General features: G+C 65.2%; 1 long non-coding RNA gene across 1 annotated transcript; it reads left to right on the forward strand.

Annotated features, from left to right (window-relative positions):
• Nucleotides 1-1,733: 1,733 nt before the first annotated feature.
• LOC147413941 (uncharacterized) lies at nt 1,734-3,409 on the forward strand. The gene is made up of 3 exons (XR_015184007.1): nt 1,734-1,787; nt 2,572-2,682; nt 3,317-3,409. It is a non-coding gene; the product is annotated as an uncharacterized LOC147413941 (long non-coding RNA).
• Nucleotides 3,410-4,683: the final 1,274 nt, after the last annotated feature.

A 4,683-nucleotide genomic window follows, 5' to 3' on the forward strand; every position in this document is an offset into this window, starting at 1 on the left:
TCCTTTTCCCTGGTAAAGCCGGTGGTAGCAGCGGTACCTGCTTTCGTGCGCAAATCAAATCAGTGTGAGCCTGTTCGGTACGATGGTGATGTTGGGAGCTCTGTTTTTTTCCTTGCTGAGGTGGTCTGTTGTAGCCCTAGATGTCCGGCTCGTGCTGACCTTTCACATCCTCCTCTCGCTCCTGCCTGGGCCGTTTTGTGTTTTGTCCTGGCAAGGTCGCTCCTGGCAGCTTCCAGGGCCCCTTCAGCTCACTGCGGCTTTATCACCGTTATTCTATTAAGTATCTGGCCAGGGCAGCAAACGCAGGGGCAGACAGAAAGCTGAAAAACAAAACTGCAAAAGCAATTCTTCATGGGGCGTTCGGGGAGCAGGACAGCTTTTCAGGGGCTCGTGTCCTGCCCTTTCCGTAAAACTGTCCCCCGCTCCCGTTACGCCGGCTGCCTCGTTCCGGAGCGTTATGCCGGGCTGTGTGTGGGAGCGAGCCAAGGGCAGCCCGGCTGGGTGCCTGCGGAGGGGCTGCCGGCGGGGCCGGGGAAGGTGCTGGGGTCTCTGCCGGTGCGGAGGACCCCCTGGGACACGGGGAGAGCTGTGGTGCTCTGGCGGGGAACGGGGCTTCGCTCCTGAGCTGCTCTCCGGCCGCGCGGGGCGTGTTAGCACGGGGCGGCTCCGCAGGCTGGCTGTCCCTGCGGATCTCTCCGTTGGGTTTGGAGCAGCTGGGGATTTCCCCAGGCGGCGCGTCGGGCGCCGCCGCTGCGGCAGGGCGCTTGCCGGAGGCCTGCCGGCGCTGCCGAGCACCGCTCTCGCCAGGAGTTAGGGAGGATGGGCGATGGGTGTGCCCATCTCTGCCCGTGGCGCGCCCCTTGCTCCTTCCCGCGGCCCCGGCACACCCATCGCAGCCCTTCCGCCTGCTCCGTTGGGATCTTTGCCTTTGGGGTGGTCTCTCCTGAAAGACCCGGCTTGTCCCGCGCGTGTCTCCAGGCGGGGCAGGGAAGGCTGCCTCTGCCCAGGCGGGGCACTGCTCTGTCCCGCTGGGGACTCTCCAGTGCGGAGGGGCTGCAGGTGTGTGACAGCTTTTCGGCAGCCCTGGTCCTTCCGCCCAGCGCCTCGCCTGCTGGAAATCCGGGGTTCCCATGGATGGAGGGGGTGGGGACTTGGCGGTGGGGATGGGATCTGAGCGGCTGGCGCGGCAGAGAAGCCGAACGTGGCCGGAGGGTGCACGAGGCGCCTGGACACGTGCGGGGGCTGGGAGGGAAGGAGTGCAGGTCTGCGGTGGCAACGCGTGCTGTCCAGGTCCCTTACCCGGCTCCTGAGGCAGCCGCTGCGCAAGGAGCACCGGGGGGCTCCGAGAAATCCAAAGTCCCGCCTGAACCGTGCCTCCTTTGCCGTACTCCTGCTGAGAACCCGTCCCGAGCAGAAGCGCTCTGCCCTGCCCCGCCTGGAGGGGCTGCGCTGGGGGGGGCAGCGCTGCCCTGCCTGTGCGCGGAGCGAGGAGGATTTGCTTTTCCTGGCCTGCCAGCGCTGCGTGTGTTGGAGAAACCCGGCGATTAGAAGAGCAAAAGGACAGCGCGCGATTACTTTGCCACGACGAGCGCGAGCCGCCGTAAGCTCCTTAAGGGGCTCGGCCTCCGCCTGCCCAAGGGCCACGTCAGTCCCTGGCTGTTGGGAGACCGCTGCCCGCCGCTCCCAGAGCGCTGCCTTCCCGGGACGGAGGGAGCCCCTCGGCCACCCCAGCCATGCTGGGGACCCTGATGACGGCGCTGTTCTTCGTGGTGAGAGCGTTCGGGCAGGTGAGGCTGGGCTGGCCGGGCGGCAGGGAGGGCTTGCCGCTTTCCCGCTCGTTTCTAGGAGCCGGGGGGCTGTCTTGCTAGGGAGGGCACTGGGGGATGCGGGCTTCCCAGTCTGGCGAGCCAGCGCTGCGAAGGGGCACGGTGGGTCGTGGAGCGCTTTGGGTTGGGGAGGAAGGAAAACCCTCCCCTGTCCAGGGCTGCTCTCCCCTGGGGAGAGCAAAGCAAGTGGAAATGTCTGCTGGGCTGGCCGTGGGCCCGCTCTTTGCGGACCGGCAGCCGTTCCGGGTCCCGCTGGCCCTGCCTCCGGCTTCCCCAGCTCCTTGCCCCGGCCCTGCTGCGTGCCGTGGGGTGCAGGGGGAAGGGACGTCACGGCGCGAGCCTGCAGCAGAGCCCCGAGCCCTGCCTCGCCCGCAGGCTCTGGGCCAGCTCCTGCCCTCGGCCATTCCCTGGCCCCAAAAATACCGGTATTCGGGGCAGGGAGAGGAGGCAGGGGCTCTGCTCGCTGTGGCGGGCACGGCCGCCTGTGCCTCCCTAAAGCCGCCCGCCCCGGCAGGAGGTCTGGGCAGCCGCGCTTCGGGCAGAGCCCCGTGGCCTCGGCGTTACCCGTGAGCTCTGCCGCCCCGGCGCCTGCCGGTGGGACTCGCTCGGCGGCAGGAGGACGGTGCCGAGCGTCGCCGGGGGGGACCTGTGACCGCTGGCCGTGCAGATGGAGGAGCCGCGCTCTCTGTGGCTGCTCTGCTTCGCTCCTGTCCCCTCACCCGCTGCAAATCCTTTCTCTGCCCAGCTCGGGACCAGCCTCTTCCGCGAGGAGCCCCTGCCGTACCTCGTGTACCAGCCCCTGCCCTGGCAGATCCAGTGTGTGACGCAGAGCCGCCGCACCAGCCGCGACAGCGAGGTGAGGGCTGGGGGCTTCGCCGGCGGGCGGCGGGGGCGAGGGCAGCACCCGTTACCCGGAGGGGCTGCTTGCTCGGAGCAGAAGGCTTGGGCAAGGGGAGAGATTTTCCTCCTTCCCTCGAAAGAGGCAGAAGAAGGGTAATGCCAGGAGGCAGGGTGAGCTGGAAAACGTAGGAAAGGTATTTGTAGAGAGATTCAAGCTGCTTTTTAGGAATGCAAAGTCCCCTAGCAGGCCTGACGGTCCGTGGCAGGGGCTGGAGGGGAGGAGATGAGCCCAGCAAGCCTGGCTGCCCGCTGGTTTGACAGGCAGATCCAGCGAGGCCGGCCTGTGCCCCTGTACGTCCTCCGGTGCTACCAGCACATCTCGCAGGTCGGGTTTTTGCTACAAGGCTCTTTTCTGCTTCCCCTTGGAGGCCTTCTCACAAAGGCAAACGAATCCGTCGGTGCGCCGTGGTGCTCTTTAGGGGAACAACAGGAAGGGTTTTCAAGTTTCCCCGAGGGAAGGGTAGTGGAAGCTTGGGGAGGCTGGCCCTGTCCCTTCTGGGGCTTCCCAGCTGGCCCAAGAGGGGCCGTTCGTGCCGCCTCTGCCCGAGATATCACTAACTCTGTTGTGGTTTTGTTCTCTCCCTTTCTAGAGGGGCAGGAGCTCTCGGCACAACAGCGTCTACTCCATTTCTGGAGAGAAAGGTGAGTACGGAGCAGGCAGGGAGCCAGCCCTGCCCGGCTAGTGGGGGAAACTCATGGGTTGTGATCGGAGCAGCAGCACTGCCGTACCTGGACCCTTCTTGGGCTCCTTCTTCCAAAGAAACCTGTCTCCGTGCCGTTACGAAAGGGGTATTTTGGAAGTCAGCTTTGTGGGCGGGAAGCCCTCTGGGCTAGCGTTCCCTCCAGCCCGTGGCTCGCTGGCTGTACCCTATGTGCTGCCCTCGCCGCCCCCGGGAGGGCACGGGGGCGCGGACAGGGTCCCCAGGGGCTGCCTCACGCCTGTGGCGTCAGCAAGCCGAGCCCGTGGCGTTGCATGGCCAAGTGTGTGCGGGTCCCTGCCTCCCTCCTGCCTCGAAGCCTGCCCCACGAACCACGGGGGTCGCTGGTGCCCAAAACAGCCCCCTTCCTCTTCTCCTTGGCCTGGCAAAACCACCCTGAATTTGCCCCCCTTCCCTCCTCCCCCTCCTGGCTCTCGCCTCCAAGACTGCGCTGGAGCCAAGTGCTCAGCCAAGCGGATTTGCGGAGCTATTCTGAAGGCGGCTCGGGCAGCGATCGGATAAGGCCGGCGGAGCGGGGCTGGGGGCTGGGGGCTGGGGGCTGGGGCGTCCCTCCCCCCGGGCCGGCCGCTCTGCCAGCCTGGTCGCTGCGTGCGGCCGCGCAGCAGCACGGGCCCCGCTGCCTGCCCAGCCTCCGGCGCGGGATTTGCAGCGGGCAGGACTTAGAGCTGGCGGTGTGTCTTGTTAAGCAGGGCCGGCGGGAGCCGATTCCCAACGTGGGGCCTTTATGGATCTTTTTACTTGGCCATTTCTTTTAGGATGCGAATAAAAATGGGTTCGGGTGACGGTGGTGAGTTTATACAGCAGCATCTGGCACAAGGAGTTCTGATGGCTGCTCGGGGGGTGCTTAGCAGTGACACACTGGCTTAGAGGAGCACTGCTGAGTGGCTTTGATTCAGTTCCTGTTGAATTGCACAATACTTCCCTAATGCCACATTAGGCGTGAGGTGGGGAGGGCTCCCGTTTGTCAGCGTGAGAGCTTTATTGCTGTACAGTGCCGGGCTTTTTTTCCTAATCTTATTTGTGTGTGTGAAAGTAAGCGAGCATCATACTTGGTGATTAAACGTGGGGAAGCTGAGGTCTTTGGGGAGCAAAGCTGTGTAAATAGAGGGCTTAGTGCTGCCGGGGAGGCTGGGCTTTTCTTTGCCTCCTGTTCCCTGCTCCGTCTCCCTCTGCCCTGGAGATACCCGCCGTGAGCCGGTGGAGCCGTGCTTCCGTGCTGTGGGCTCTCCAGCCCGGGT

The sequence above is a fragment of the Leptosomus discolor genome, chromosome 22 (assembly GCF_034619465.1).
Source record: "Leptosomus discolor isolate bLepDis1 chromosome 22, bLepDis1.hap2, whole genome shotgun sequence".
In the NCBI taxonomy this organism is placed as follows: domain Eukaryota; kingdom Metazoa; phylum Chordata; class Aves; order Leptosomiformes; family Leptosomidae; genus Leptosomus; species Leptosomus discolor.